The 16,749-nt window shown below is 38.5% G+C and overlaps 1 long non-coding RNA gene across 1 annotated transcript in view; it reads left to right on the top strand.

Moving 5' to 3' along the window:
- The window catches only part of LOC136829430 (uncharacterized), a 59,143-nt gene that overhangs the window by 294 nt on the left and 42,100 nt on the right, over positions 1 to 16,749 (top strand). The window contains exon 2 of the long non-coding RNA XR_010850378.1: positions 16,010 to 16,073. This is a non-coding gene — a long non-coding RNA (uncharacterized lncRNA). The remainder of the gene's footprint in view (positions 1 to 16,009; positions 16,074 to 16,749) is intronic.

The following is a 16,749-nucleotide window of genomic DNA, read 5'->3' as shown; positions in this document are numbered from 1 at the left end:
TTTTGCCATTGTTTTTAAACCTGAATTATGGAGAGTTAGCTGTATGCCTATATCCAGACGCGGGGAAGAGGGGTAGGTAGATCCTAATTAAATCGAAGCCAGGCTGAAAGAAGCTTTTTCATAAGGAGTCTTAGTAGCATATATAGAGTTGGATCTAGGGAGGGTATTACTTGATTTTAAACCATGATTGCATAATGAATTTGAAAATATAATTTTTTATGTTATAAAGTGTGTTTTGAACGTTTCTGACATTTCGTTTTGTTAATAGATTAGGACATTTAGAGAAACAGTAGTGACCCACACCCTCATATCCTACGACTTGGGACCATAGTGGGAAAACAGGGTTTTTGGGGTGGGGAAAACACAATGAGTGAAACACAAGGACATTAATCACATTGTTAGTTCTTATTCAGAGTAAGGTGAGTTTCTGGAATGTTTTCAAATTGATATCATGCACCAGTGTAAAGACTTGTAACTCTAGGTTAGGTTAGGTTACTTGTGGTTGGTTAGGCCATTAACTAACGAAATGGACACCAGTAATAATCAGAGCGCACATTAAAATAAAGGAATATGATATTTTCAAGTCTTTAGTTAAATGGGTTAAAATAAAAGTTTACCCATGTGAGACAGAGTGGTAAACAAGCAGACTTGTTTGTTAATAAGATGAGGAGTTTGGCTGGTGTGGCAGGTTTTTCAGGGGTTGGGTTGGAGCAGGACTCATGTACGACATTTACAATTGATTGTGTTTACATTCTCAGAATCTCGGCTGATTGAAAACTACCAAGACCTCTGGTGGTCTTGATACCAACAGCTTCATTGCCATTAGTTGCTAGAATAAACATAATTCAGAGATACTTTTTCTTGTAAATTAACAAAGTTGGGTTTAAAATGTGCGCATTACATTAAACGCCCCGTATTCGCGTTCTCACAATTCGCTGACTCACACATTCGCAGGTTTCTCTGTAGAACATATCTACCCATTATTTGCGGAAAATTTGCCAATTTGTGGTATTTTTCACTGAGAAATATTCGCTAATTACTGTACAGTATTTTCATATAATTTTCATGAATAAGTGCACTTTTTGTGATAAAACTATTAAAATACTCAGGTGTAAGCATTTTTACAGGGTTTTTCTTGTGTTTAAACTATCAAAATGGCAGTTCTAAGTGTTTTTAGAGGGGTTTTAAGTATTTGCAGATTTTAGCTATTTGCGGGGGTTGTGGTATGCATCCCCCGCGAATACGGGATGTTGCCCACAGTTCCTTGGACATGTTTTATTTGGGTCCTGGGTGGCTGCTCAGCAAGTTGTGTAGCTCACCCAGCTCCCCTAGAGGGACAGGTAGCATCTTGCCTAAGGTGTATGGTAAGCGAGAGAGAGAATGTGTGAGTGACTGTCCTCCTCCCTTTTCTCTTTTACCTTTCCTCTCTCGCAGGGCAGAGAGGCAGGTGGCGAGCTGTCACATGCTGGACTGGCATGTTATGCAGGTGAGTCTAGATACCTTGACTACTTGTATGTAATCTAGAGTAGACTGTTAGATGTAAGTCCTCCCCATCTCTCTAGCAAGGGGAAGGAGTGTTTTATTAGCCTTTTATTGTCTTGACATTATGGGTTCATCCCAGCCTTTTTTGGAATAATGACAAACTCATTAATTCAAGCCCAGAAGCCTGGGAATTGAACAGCCCATATGTTCAACAGACCAGAGGCACAGGACTTCTTCCTCAACTCTTCCAGACCAGGAAGAGATTCCTGGGTGGGTAGAACTTCCATTCGGTTAAGAGATTTACCCAGATTCCACCCTCCAAAGGGTAAGTCTCCTATGTAAAGACCAAAGGTTTGTATTTGTGGAGGAACAAATTGCAAATTTTAAAGTGATTTGTATTTTTCCTAACGTACAAACCTGAAGGTCTTTACATTTACGGCCCACCTCACCCATCCCTCATTGTGGTACTGGGCCGAAAAGCAATTTGGAGTGCAGCCTGACGAGTGGGTGGGGCTTCCCCCCTACCACCGGCAGTTAAGTACCTTGTTTAAAAGTAAATGGCCATTCCAGCTTGTGTTCGCAGCAAAATCCTTCAGGTTTGTATGTTAGGAAAAATGTAAATTACTTACTTTTGTGATTTTCCCAAGAAGAAATTATTACCCAATTTCTTCCCACTTCTAAGAGTTTTTCAGTACTTGTAGAAGCTTCTAGCAAAGCCATGGCTTTTGCTTATAAGTTATATAACCATTTTTTGGGGAATATTTTTTCGATCTGTGACAAGGCTGAAAAAATTATCCTTAAAAAAAGTCCATTAATCTTGCAGCAACACCTATTGCTTAGCTAGAATTCTAACCGAATTCAACTTTTCTTACAGAGCAGAAAAGTTTTTGGTAGATGCTGGAATGGTAGATAGACCATTCGAAGCTTAGCCTAGTTATTCTTTCATGGGAAGTAAGAAACAAGACCTCTCATTCTTTTAGACACCTCAGTGAAAGGCTGTGGCATCCTTATGGAGGATCTAGAAATGTTGGGAGTTTGATTGGGAATAGAAATTTTGCTTCACACCAATAATCTTGAACACTTAGCAGTCTGAAAAAGAACTTAAAGCAGTGCTAACACGTGGTAGAGCAAGTAGCAGTGTCCTTGGACAGCAAATCTTCTCTTTTTATATAGGTGTATGTATTTATATACAGTATTTGTATGTTATTGTTGTTACAATTACATACATATCTGATAGAAAGTGACCAATAGATTCTATTGATAAGTATATATTATGGTATCAAGAAGATATCTTTAGACCAATTAGGTAGTAATGTCATTGTTACTTCTTTAACGCTCAGGTTACCAGATCCCTTCTTCATTGGGCAGAAACAGGGAATATTGTGTTCATTTTTTGATTTGTTCCAGTTTGGAGTAATGTGTCACCAGATCAGCTAGGCAGAAGATATCTGACTCTTCACACAGATTGCTTCTCATACAGATTAGTACAGGTATCTGAATTATCAAGCATGTCAGTTTCAAGAGAAACTTTAATGAATTAAGGAACTCCAATTTTGAACTTCTTGATAACAACTCAGAACAGGAGGCTACCAGTCTACCACTTCCCTTTCCAAGATCCTCAGACTGATGCAATAAACATTTTTTGCAGGATTAATTAGTCATGGATGCTTTCATTTTAACTCCTTGTGCAATTGTTAGAAGCATTTGACAGGTTAAGAGAGTTCTGGAACTCCAAGATTTTCCTAGTAGTTTCATGGTGGCTGTAAAGGAATTGATTTTGGAATCTACAGTAAACCCCCGTATTCGCGGGGATGTGTACCGCACCCCCCCCCACTCCCCGCGAATAGCTAAAATCCACGAATACTTAAAACCCCTCTAAAAACACTTAGAACTGCCTATTTTGATAGTTTAAATAAAAAAAATCCTCTTAAAATGCTTATACTCAAGTATTTTAATAGTTTTATCACAAAAAGTGCAATTAGTCATGAAAATATGAAAATACAGTAATTAGTGAATATTTCTCGGTGAAAAATACCGTGAGTGGGCGAATTTTCTGCAAATAATGGGTAGATACGTTCCACAGAGAAATCTGCGAATACGAGCCTGCAAATAGTGAGACTGCAAATACGGGGGTTTATTGTATTTCCTCTAGCAGAATATCTTCCTGGAACTCTTCCTTTCAAGAAAGATAATCTTAAACAAGTGCATGTCATGAAATTTTCAAAACTTGCAAATACTTCTGTTTACCACGTTGACACTATCAACCATTTTTTGTGAACATGAGGGATTTCTTGTACCTTGAGTCTATCCCCAAGTTTACTAGAGACTCAACTATGTGTAATTTCTGAGGTAGTGGTCAGTTGATCAATTCTAGAGTCAGTCTTGAGGTATTTTGTATACCTCTATTAGTTTCACTAGTTTGCCAGCTAAAATTTAGAAATTCACGGGTGGCACTAGTTTGTTTTCGGTTAGGTGACTTGCCCTGCCCACATTCAGGGAGAAGAGAGGAACAGCTTAGCAAAAAGCTTCAGTCTGTTGCTGCCGGCTGATGGTTGAAGTCCAGTGGTTGGCAGCAGCTTTAATTTTGGGATTCATACTTTTCTGGTTATTTTTCATCGGCAGCTGGTGAAATATTCTTCTGTTGGTAGTGTCACAAAGTGACCAAGTACCTGGTTATCACAACTAGTTACAAAATCCAAAAATTTACCTCACTTCAGCCAGATACCTGAACCCTCATAACAATAAAATTACGACTGAACTCTAAAGGTAACAGTGATCCCTTAAAACTTGCTTATAACTTGAAAAATCAAATTAAATTTTATCAAGTTATGTGTGAGGTATTGAGATGCACTAGATAAAAAAAGGGCATCACTCCATCAAACAACTATAATTGTTTCCCTGGTCTTCATTCACTTCCATTTATGGGAGGAGAACAAAACATGCCTATTACTTACCTTGTCATACACAAATAACACTATTCACTGGTGGTCAAAAATGAAACACTGTGTTTTTAAAATTTGAAATACAAAAATTTATTTCTAACTTCAAAAGTTATAATTAGAATTCACAATTTGGAAAAATTTACCATTATATACTTGAAAACAATATAAGATTTAATTGATTTTTAAGCAAGGTTAATTCACAAAACTTTAACGTATCAAGAAATTGGGTTAACTAAGCAGAATTCAAACTATTAAGATACTCAAGATTTGAAAAAGAAATCTTAACAAATGTAAATCAAACCAAGTATGCAATGTTAAAGTATCAGCATATGTAAAATGTTAAGTAAATAAATGTTAAATCACCAACACAGAAGTTTGGGTAACACTATGAAATTGCAAACACAAGAACACACAAAAATGCAAAACAAGAAAGTACAAAAGATTTATCAACAGTAATTTCGCTAAGTCAAAATCTATCTGACACTTTTATTTTACCAAGGTAAAAATAAATAAAAACTACTTTACCTTATACAGGTTTCTGAACACTTTAGTAAATCCCTTGCTGCAACTCAAAACACTATTTTTATATGAGGCACCAAACTTATGCTATAAGTTTTACTCTCTTCTGTAGGGAAGAGAGAGAGAGAGAGAGAGAGAGAGAGAGAGAGAGAGAGAGAGAGAGAGAGAGAGAGAGAGAGAGAGACACCAACCTAACCCTACCATTTTTGGAAATGGGTCACTCTGGGAGAAAACAGGAATAAACTGTTTCTTCCTCTGGAGAAGGAAAAATAAACAAGAAAATTTTTTCCCTGGCTCCAAAGAGTTATATAGGCCTGTCCTCTTATCTGTATAATTGACAGGGATTTCCTGTCTGCACACTTGTCCGAACAGAAAAGGCTTCTGGATCAGGCAGCTTATCTAACTTGTCATCCCACATCTCTCTTTTAGTTGACAACTTAAGTGGTTTTGGGTCTCTCTTGCATAAAGGATTTCCTGTGGTCACCCACTTGACACCTGAACAAACATTCAGCTGTGAACACAAGAGCTACTCACCAATTGGGTAAACAAGAACCTCTCGGAGAACTTATTGTATCACACAGCACATGACAAATACAAGAGAGAACATATCAAAATTACAAAAAACATATTAATTTACAGAAAACATACATATAAGGCATATCATTATAATAGCCTTTCGGCATATTTAGTTAGCGATAGGTTATCTTTATTAAGACCTTATCAACAGATTACGACTTTTTTCCTGATTTTGACTTGGATTTTTCAGTGTCTGACTCTTGTGTGTCCAGCTTTAGGTATTGCAGCAAATGCTGCAATAGTTGTCTGACTAAGGAATCATATGACTCGCCTACAATGTGCTCCGAATGTAGGAGACAGGCGTGCTCTTTTGTTTTGGGATGTCAAGAGTGTGCAGATTGGGACATTAAAAAGTGGAAGACTTTAGAATCTCATTTTAAGAAACCGGCTAGAGATAAGAAAAGGAAAGCGACAGCTAGGGAAATTAGTAAGTCACTAGTTAGTCAGGAATCTTCTGTTGCTGAATCAGATTCTAATGTTCCTATAACTTCAATGAACCCCGTTCCAACCCCTCTTAATTATTCCATCCTCTCCTTTACCTGGCTCTCACGTTTCAAAACCCAACCCCATGGCCAGCCTGGAGTTGAAAATCAACATATGATTTGAGTTAATAGAGGAATCTATTGCCCAGTTAGCTTCTTTGATGAAAGTGCTAATGGATAAGAAAAGTGGTTCAGAGCACCCTGTAGTCCCCAGTTCTAGTGAAGTGTTGGTGGAGGAGGTGGCTGCTCGTCCCACCGATTCTCCTAGGCCAAGGTCACTGGCATACTTGCCAAAACCTGGGAGGAGTCAAACTGGTAGCCTAAGGGAGTTCAGTGGAGTCTGCCCACGAGAAGTCGCCCCCTTGGTTCGGCCTATTGATGTATCCCTGGGTGCAACCAAGAGCTGTTGGAAAAGTCTCTCAGTGGATGTGCATTGTATGTTGTCAAGTTCAGAGGAGTTAAGTCCCAAGTGTCAATGGCGCTTCGTGTACAAGTCACGCCCTTTGAAAAGGCGTGTGGTGAATGTGTCACACTCTTCTCCAGTGCCTTGCAAGAAGAGTAAGGATCCTGAGCGCCCCTCATGTAGCCACTGGGCCCGGAGTGTTTTACTTCCGATAACCTCTCAGCAGAGAATCTGCTTTCAGCACCAAACCTCCCTTAAGCGCTCATCATCGTCTGGAAGGACTGTCTAAGGAGCGTCATCAGGCACTTGAACGCCTAGCAGTGTTGGAACTTCCTTCGGAAGTTGAGCGCCCAGTAACATCAGAGCTCCAGATAGTGCCTGAACACCCAGCAGCTCCCATACGTAAGGTAGCACCTGAGCTCCCTGTAGAAGATGTGCGCCCATTAGTGCCTGAGCTCCCAGGTGTCCCATCATGTTCTTTGGCACTCAGCACCACTGGTTCCTGTTCACCATAAAGGATCTTTGCTCATTGTAGTTCCTGATATTCCAGTGCTCTCAGAGCACCCATTGGCGTCCACTCATCATCCTTTGCAACAAACTTCTTCAGTCGTCTCTCCTGCAACTTCTACTTTGGTCAGAGTTTTGCCTCTTCAGCACTCAGAGCCTCCAACTGCACAGGTGTCTCTTGGTACACAAGCAGCTTCTTCTGGTATTCTGGCTCCTGCTGCTGTTTCGGGTCCTATTCAGAGTAAGCTGGATACAGTAAACCCCCCATATTCGCGGGGGGTGTGGTATGCATCCCCCGCGAATGGCTAAAATCCGCGAATACTTAAAACCCCTCTAAAAACACTTAGAACTGCCTATTTTGATAGTTTAAACACAAGAAAAACCCTCTAAAAATGTTTATACCTGAGTATTTTGATGGTTTTATCACAAAAAGTGCATTTAGTCATGAAAATTATATGAAAATACAGTAATTAGTGAATATTTCTCAGTGAAAAATACCGCGAATGGGCGAATTTTCTGCAAATAATGGGTAGATAGGTTCCACAGAGAAATCCACAAATACGTGAGTCCGCAAATCATGAGAACGCGAATACGGGGGGTTTACTGTAGTACTTTGAGCTTATTAAGGAAGGCTCCTCTGGCTCCTCAGACTCCAGCTGAATTGTCATCGTCTCTCATATCCTGTGACAAAGAAGAGGTAGTGGGACAGGAAGTGCCCTTCACAGCTTTTGCCTCTTGTCATAGTTTCTTTTCTCCAGCAGCACCATCCTCTCCTGCTTCGGCTTTATTAATGGAGTCCCAAACAGCAGAGTCCTCTAATTTGCCTAAGCTTGTACTCTCTTCTTCAGTGAAGAAGGCATTGAGTGAGATGGAAGGTTGGTTAACAGAGAAGAGGTAGAGCTACTGTCAGTTTTCCTCCCTCCAGACATTCACGAGTGAGATACACCTTTTATGCCACAGGGGAAGCTCCTTCCCTGGGAGTTTGTATGAGGGGGACTTCTGGGGGTTGATAGATTCACCCTGTAGATCTGCTTTCACTTGCGAAAATCATGTTCTCTGCATTGGAGTTGGCCCACCTTTGAAAGAATGTGTTCAAGGAATTTGAAGTGATAAGTTTTCTAGATTGGGCTGTGAATGCTCTAGCTTGGAAAATTAGAGACTGTACGGTGTTACCTCAGGATTCTTCCAATGACTGGCTGGGAATTCTTTTCCTGTATTGATAAAGGAATCAGAGGTAGTTCCCAAGAGTTGGGTGGACCTTATACTCTGGGAATTTTAAAGAAGAGGGAGCTGTGGTACTCTGGTACTCTTTTATGTCTAAGGGAGTGATTCCCTCGCAGAGATCAGTACAGTATTCCTTTTCTCGCCCTTGATCGGCTTTCATTTTTTCCCCAGGCTACAGTCTTGGGTATAGCTTTCGATCTTCAGAAGAGTATGCAAGATCATCTTTCTCAGTTATATAGACACCCAAAGAAGATGCCCGCTTTTGCTTCCAGGTCTGCAATGCCCCTTCAGATGCATCCCTTTTGGAGTGGCAGACAAAGGTCATATTCTAGATTGAGTTAACATCTGTTTTGTGCAATGCGCCATTAAGAAGTCTGTCTCTAGATCCTCCTCCATGAAGTGAGGACAGTGTCCTCCGTACTCACGTAGGAGCAAGACTCCTTCTCTTTTGGGAGAAGTTGGGAGCAGAACCCTGGATAATTTGTGTCCTGAGAGAGGGTTACACGATACCCTTCGTGCAGATTCCTCCTTCAGTCAACACGCCTGTCGCGTTGACCGCTTACTTGCCATGCTCAAAGAAGTCATGTCTCTCATCAAGAAAGAAGCTATAGAGACAGTAGAGGACATTTATTCTCCAAGGTTCTACAACCAGTTGTTCATAGTCTCCAAGTCATCAGGAGACTGGAGACCTGTATTAGATGTCAAAATCAAAGTCTTTGTACAAAGGATGAAATTCTAAATGGAAACAAACCAAACAGTTCTAGCATTCATTTGTCAGGGGGATTTGATGGCATCAATAGATGTGCAGGACGCGTGCTTTCACATACCCATCCATCCAAATTCGAGGAAGCACCTCAGGTTTGTTTTCGAGAGCAAGGTGTTCCAGTTTTGGGGCCTGTGTTTTGGTCTTTTGACAGCCCCTCAGGTTTTCACCAGAGTGCTTGTTCCCATTGTGAAGTGGCTTCATCTGATGGGAATCAAGATATCCCTTTACCTCGACGATTGGCTCCTATGGTCCCCATTGAGAAAACAATGTGCAGAGGACCTTCAGAGAACCCTTCTCCTGGCCCAAGAATTGGGCCTTCTCATCAATGCACAAAAACCACAGTTGACTCCTTCTCAGGAGATCCATTATTTGGGAATGAGGATACATTCTCAGGATTTTCAGGTTTTCTCAGTTCCGTAAAGAATAGAATCTTGGCCTGAAGACAGTAATGGAGATCTTGACTGTAGATGATTGCTCAGCCAACAGGTGGATGAGTCTTCTGGGCACCTTGTCATCCGCAGAGCAGTTTGTCTCCCAGAGCAGGCTCCATATGAGACCTCTGCAGTATTATCTAAGAGTGAGCTGGAACAAGAAAAGTCTCCTAGATACGTTCGTATTTCCAGTAATGTCAGAATAAAGAAAGACCTGTGTTGGTAGAGTTGTGAAAGAAGACTGGCAGAAGGGAAGTCTCTCCTCCCTCTGAACCCTAGCCTAGAATTCTTCTGAGATGCGTCAGATCTAGATTGGCAAGCTCTCCTAGGGAGCAAAGAAGTCTGGAATATGGTCCCAGGAGCAGAGACCCTGGCATATAAATGTCATGGAACTAAAGGTGATACATCTAGGCCTTCAATTCTTCGCCTTAAAGGTATGCAACAAGACATTGACAGTCCACTCAGAAAGCATGACTGCCCTGTCTTACATCAAAAAACAAGGGAAACTCACTCCTCTCTTTACGAGACTGTGAGAAACCTTCTTCTCTGGATGGACCAGAACGGCACACGAGTATTGACTCATGACTCAGTGTCCTAGTGGACAATTTAAGCCACCAGAGACAAGTTCTCTCCATGGAGTGGACATTAGATCCGTTGGTATGCCCAGACCTCTGGAAACTGGGGACAAAACTTATGTTAGACCTTTTCTCTACTTCTGGAAACCATCATCTGTTGCTTTGTTCACCAGCCCTAGATCCTCTAACATGGGTGATGGATGCCATGTTACAGGACTGGTCGAACAAAGAACTTTGCTCCTTTTCTCCGTTCAGTTTGGTAGGACAAGTATTAAACAAATTTATATCCCACCAAAATGTATCAATGATTTTGATAGCTCCATTTTGGCCTGTGAAAGAGTGGTTCCCAGACCTACTCGAACTGCTGTCAGATTTCCCGAGACTGCTACCTCATAAGCAACAGCTATTCAGACAACCGCACTTCAGGTGGTTTCATCAAGACCTGTATTCTCTGGCCCCTGGCAGGCTTCCAACTGTCAGGAGATTGCTCAGAAAGAAGGGCTTTTCAAAAGCAGTTTCAGACTCTGTTACCAAGTGCAGAAGACAATCTTCAGAAAAAGTCTATCTGGCAAAGTGGACAATCTTTAGGACATGGTGTAGAAAGCACAATGTCTCTTGTACTCAGACCTCTGTAGCAGAAATAGCGGACTTTCTGCTGTATTTAAGAACAGTTAGAGGTCCCTCCACTTCCACTATTAAGGGATACAGAGCCATGATAAGCTCCGTATTCCGGCACAGGGGAATGGATTTGTCCTCCAACCAAGATTTGTCAGACATCATTGAGTCTTTTGATACTGTCAAACGAAAGGAAACTCCCGTAATCTCTTGGAACTCAGACATAGTTCTTAGATGGTTATCTGGTCCCCACTTTGAACCCATTAATTCAATCTCTGTAAGAGATCTTACTAGAAAGACTTTTCCTGGTCGCTTTGGCAACAGCGAAAAGGGCCAGTGAAATTCATGCCTTGGATAAGAGCCAGTTTTTCCCAGGGGAATGCAGTGTGCTCCTTTTCCCTGGGATTCTTGGCTAAGAACGAGACGCCGTCGAAACCCTGGCCCTGTGCTTTTACGATTAAGAACTTGACTGAGATACAGGGACCAGATGAAGAGGAGACAACTCTCTGTCCTGTGAGGGTCCTTAAGCATTATCTTCATAGAATGAAGGCAATTCGTGGGACTTCGAGCAGCCTTTGGTGTTTAATGAAAAGTCCTTCACGCCCCCAGTCAAAGAATGCCCTGACATTCTTTCTCAGGGATCTTATATCTGAGGCACATTCCATGGTTGGATTAGAGTTTTTTCCTTCATGCAGAGTTAAAGCTCATGAAATAAGGGCAGTCGCTACTTCTTTAGCGCTCAAACAAAATTTATCCCTCGCTTCTCTTACAATCAACTTTTTGGAAGTGTAAGTCAGTGTTCTCCCATTACTTACATGATATTGAACAGTTTATGATGAGTGCAGTACCCTGGATCTGTTTTACTCGGCTGGCAAGGTGTTGGGGGAGGAAACATAGGAGGCAATATTCCTTCCTGTTATCTCTTCGCCTTGCATAGGGTGTTGAGTCCTAGGGGAGCTTGGGAGTACTGTGTACTTGGAGTACCCTCCAGTCCTTTTTAATGGTTGTGTAGTGATGTTTTTTAATAATTTTTGGTAATTTGGTGACTATATACACATTTGTTGTGGATGTATTCTTTGCTAAGCCATTTGAATTGGTCCATCGCTGCAAAGCACCCACTGAAGCAGCAGGCGTTCCAGGCTATACCGCCTCGCCTCTACACGATAAGATGAACACCAACCAGAGGCAGTATCAACCTGCAGCAGCTCCCTTATCAGGTAAGGAACAACAAACAGTGATTCAATGTTAGCAAATTTTTCTATTCTTAAATTCATTACCATTCCTAATGTTTTGGGATAGATATGTCCACGCATCCCACCTCCTGTCAATGTGGGAATCAGCTATGTAATTACTGGGTAAGTTGCTGACATAAAAATGAATTTTTATAATAAAATAAAGTTTTATATAGTATATACTTACCCAGTAATTACATGATCAGAGCCCTCCCTTCTCCCCTTGCATGGACACAAGGGCATAAACAAATTGAAGCTCTTTGCTAAGTTGTTCCTCTCTTACCCCTGAAAGTGGGTGGGGCAAGTCACCTAACCCAAAACAAGTTAGTGCAACCCGTGAATTTCAAAATTTTAGCTGCCGGACGAGTGAAACTAATAGCTATGTAATTACTGAGTAAGTATATATAGAACTTTATTTCATTATAAAAATGTCATTTTTATGCCACACTCAACTAGTGTTTTGCTTATGACCTGGATCTCAAGAGATCTTCAGGTCTTTTGAAATGGAGTTGCCGGGAATGCCAAATCACTCGTTTTGGAGGTTGGGTGTGGTTAGTATTTTGTCTGCTGAGCTGTTTGAGTCTTTAGGAATAACATCTGTATGCACTAAACTATGTTAACACACACTTGGAATGAGTAAGTGAATTCCAGGTTTTTTTCAATAGAATACTGTATTACCTCTCTTGCAACAAAGATATTAATCTCTTGTTCTTGCCCTGGGTATAAATCTTGGAACAATTTTGAGGCATTTCCCTTTTCAGGGTTGTTTGCATGCCGAACTTGACCTTGTTTAGGAATACTGCACTGTAATGAGACAGAAACATTTTTATGCCCTAAGGGCAGTTTTAGTGTACTCAGATTAAAACCTTAATTTTAAATCCTGGTCTTGAGAACTGGGGAGCATGAAGGTGCATTAATTGTACAGGGGCATACTTTTGTTTCAGTATTTATTCTAGTTTTGAGTGTTGTTTGTTGGGCACAGTTAGTCTCATTACCATTTTCTCTGCTGAGGCGGCTTTCTCTTTCTGTGGCTTGTATCCGATAACTTTTCTCTCTGATAGATATCCAGCTTCAGGTGACAACAGCGCTGAATAATCCTGATGGGTTCGGTCGCTTGGTCTTTGAGACCTATTTTTCATAATCAGTCAATCAATCAGTACAGTCAGAAAGAATCCCAGGTCAGGTTAGAATGTTTTGGGTTTCTTGTAAATGTTTAGTTTGCATGGCTGAGCAGGTTCTTGTGTGGCTACACTAACCCACCATCCCCATCTTAATGTGGGAATTGGCTACCCTTAACATTGGGTAATATTCATCCCAAATAGTGTAAACTTTTCTCATGAAATTTATTATTTGGATTCTTACCCACTGTTAAAATTAAAGTAGAAAATGCCCAGCCTCCCCACCAGATGGTGGGCTTTCAAGAATTCCAACAAGAACTAAAATATTTGAAAAACACTTGGTGGAGAACAGGTGAACTAGCCTGTCATCTGGGTCAGCCAGGCAGTGTTCTTTTTATTTTGACTCCTGGCAGGATAGTATAGCTATCTTTAATGGTAGGTAAATATCCGAATACTAATAGGTTTTTTCATAAAAATTTACGTTATTCAGGTGTACGTAATGAGAAGACTTTTTGTTAGTACATCTTTTATTTTATTTTTTCTGCCTCTTTCTACAAGAGATTATTACACTATAAGCTATCACCCTGATAAGTACTGTACGTTGTTAAGCATTGAAACATCTACTCTTGCCTATTACTCTTAAATCCAGATATATCCACACAAAAATTTACAAAAGCAATTTACAATAAAAACAAATAAGAAAATACAATAAAAGAAGAATCACAATAAAACAATATCTAGAGGTAATGAAAATCAAATCCACTAAGTGTTCATGCCTAATGTAGTTTTTCTTACCAAAAATAGTTTCTTTTATACATAATATAAATTTTCAGCCATGAGATTGTCAAAGGAATGAAGTCAGATTTGTTTTCTCTGGATTAAAATGGTAAAAGTGCATTATTCAACTTTAAATATATATGTAATTATATTTTTTAATAAAGTTTCATTATTAAATAAAAATAAGAAATAAACTTATCTTATTTACCACATCATACCAAGATCTCATTCATCATATGCCAAATTGAAGTTTCATTTAACATATATATTCTACCTGTTACCCTAAATGAAATCAGTCCATATAAACAACAAAAATTATCTGCATGCATTTGAGTCACACTGGTAATATTTTCTTCACCTTCCATTCACAATTATATGAACAAGCAGTGATTTTTTCTGAAAAAATAATAATGAATAAAAAAATTACAAGTAATTTCAGTAACCTTGAAAAGTCAGATAAGGTCGTACTTTAAATTTAAGCAGGAGTGAGTAATCATACTTGCAGTAAAGATGTAAATACATTAGTGTTAGTGATAGGAGGAGGACACAAGAAGCAGAAATCAAACTACAGTGCTGTATTACTTTTTGAGTTATTTCACTGTTGGAAGGTTGAAATGGTTAATGAAGTTACATAAATTTAGAAAAGATTTCATAAGTAGCACAATGAAGAATTTTGATTATAGGAACTGACAGTAATGGCGACAGATACTGTATGATACATGAAAAAAAACAAAGAAAAATATGCAGTAATATAGAGCACACAGTATAGGGTAATGATTTTCATAAGCTTGTAATGAGTGTGAAAGTATTTTTGTATGCATGACAGATTGAGTTGAGAAAATTATATTATATATATATATATATATATATATATATATATATATATATATATATATATATATATATATATATATATATATATATATATATATATATATATATATATATATACACTATATATAGATATAGATATATATATATATATATATATATATATATATATTAGATATATATTTTTTTTTATTTAACTGTTTGTGAAGAAAGTAAAGTTGACTAATAAAGGAACTCACCATAGATAAGAAGACAAATATATTCTAATATCTAACTGGATTTAGAATCCTTATTCAGTACCATGAATTATATACTGTAACTGTAATTTGTACATACAGTATAATAATGACAAAAATAAGCAGTGTACCACTTTTTTTTTTTTTACCAATTTTTGATGATTTTTCCAAAAATTTTTATTTACAATTTTATTAAATCAGTATTTTCAGTTATGATTAATGTAGGTCCTTCACATGAAAACTCCAGTTGATTGAAGTCCTTCATAAGTAGTAATTTAACAAGAAAATATTCCAGTAAATTCAGGCCACAACACCTAATTACAGATATATTGTACTTTTTTTCTTCTATCCCAATATAAAACTATGGAGATGACAAAAATTAACCCAGTAAAGCCTAAATATCTGTTAAAAATATGGTATTATCTGGATTTATGACCTAATATTGCTATCTGTTAATGGCTCACATAAACAAAAAATAACTGTTGCTACAATTTTTGCCATTCTAACTACGACTATTGTACTACAATCTTGCTCTCACTTTCTTGATAGTACATTAAACTGCCAATTATTCTCCACTTTGATGTATTTATTGCTCAGTAACATTTATGTAGTGTACTTTTCATTACTCAAAGGGTCTTAATGCATTTAGATTAGGAAAATCTGCTACATACAGTAAGATGTAATGAGAAAATACTGTAGAGTCAAGTTAGTGGCGTGAATCAGTGCATATAAAATACATAAAAATAAAACAACTAATTCACATTGCAGACTAGAATGAGTAAGATATACAACAGTGCAAATATATACTACACTGTATACAGTACACAAATTTTCATGAGCACACAATGAGAAGACAAAAACTTTCAAAAACTACAATGGATTTAAAACTCTGAGAATTATCATCATTATTTTTATTGAAAATACATTGTAAATAGTTAATTTCCACTGATGCAAGTATTGGTTTCTCATAAAGTTGAAGATTTTAAGATATGAATAATAACCTGATGATTGCTGATCTGGCAATCTCCTCGTTTTATATAACTTTTATTCAGCCAACTAAAGATAATCTTTTAACTTACAAAATATGAATCAACATTTAACATGACAATGTTGCTGTTGCTTTTCAGACTGTGAATTATTATATATTGGGGCTGTGTTTACTAAAACTGCCTTGTCCAAAACCCAAGCTTTTTAATTTGATAACTATGAAAACTGTTCACATACATAAAGGTTTCTCATAAAAGGGCCCGGTAATCATATATATGACTATATTCATTTCCCTAATGTTCACAGGTTACCAGTCTTGTTTGCCAGAAAGAAGACAGTCACTCTATGCATGCACCCTTTGGACCCTCAGGTATGTCTCAGCCTATAACTTTCTTTTTGAGTGAACTGTGTTAGGAGAAAGTTTCATGGAACTGGGAGGGTATTCGCTGTATGATCATTGGGTTTGTATGAATTGCTATTTAAGTGTGGGCCAAGATTCTTCACACCCAAGTATCTGCATCTGCCATGTAGGGTCCAGTAGAGAACTTTGGTGACTGTAAAGAGTCAGGAAGTAAGTCTCTGACAGCTTATAGGTTTGCAATTTGTATTATCTAAAACCTATCTGTAAAGCAGGAAGCTTTTACGAGGTAGGTGTTTATCAAAAAAGGAAAGGCAGTACATTTACTACAGTATCAGTATGTCTAGTAACCAGTAACCCCAAAAATCTATGTCAGTTGACAATATCATGAATGACAGATAAAGACGAGTTATGATGAAATGGAAAATGATGAGTCCCAAATGTCTTCCCCCCTTAAGTAAAACATGGCTTGCCACAACTGTTGGTCCCAGGGAATATAGATCCAGCCATTTATGAAAAACATCTTTTAAATAAAATGTAGAAATAGATTGACTGGCATTGTCTGAAACCTGCTCATAAAATTAAAGCTGATTCTTAAAGGAACAGAAGTATAGTGTGCTCTGACTCAATGTGCTCTTGCTCTTATCTGCTGTGCATTGTCGCCTATCTTATTCCTGTAGGCCAATAG

The sequence above is a fragment of the Macrobrachium rosenbergii genome, chromosome 44 (genome assembly GCF_040412425.1).
Source record: "Macrobrachium rosenbergii isolate ZJJX-2024 chromosome 44, ASM4041242v1, whole genome shotgun sequence".
NCBI classification, from domain to species: domain Eukaryota; kingdom Metazoa; phylum Arthropoda; class Malacostraca; order Decapoda; family Palaemonidae; genus Macrobrachium; species Macrobrachium rosenbergii.
The sequence above is the reverse complement of the archived record's forward strand: the minus strand, read 5'-3'. Positions and strand labels throughout refer to the sequence as shown.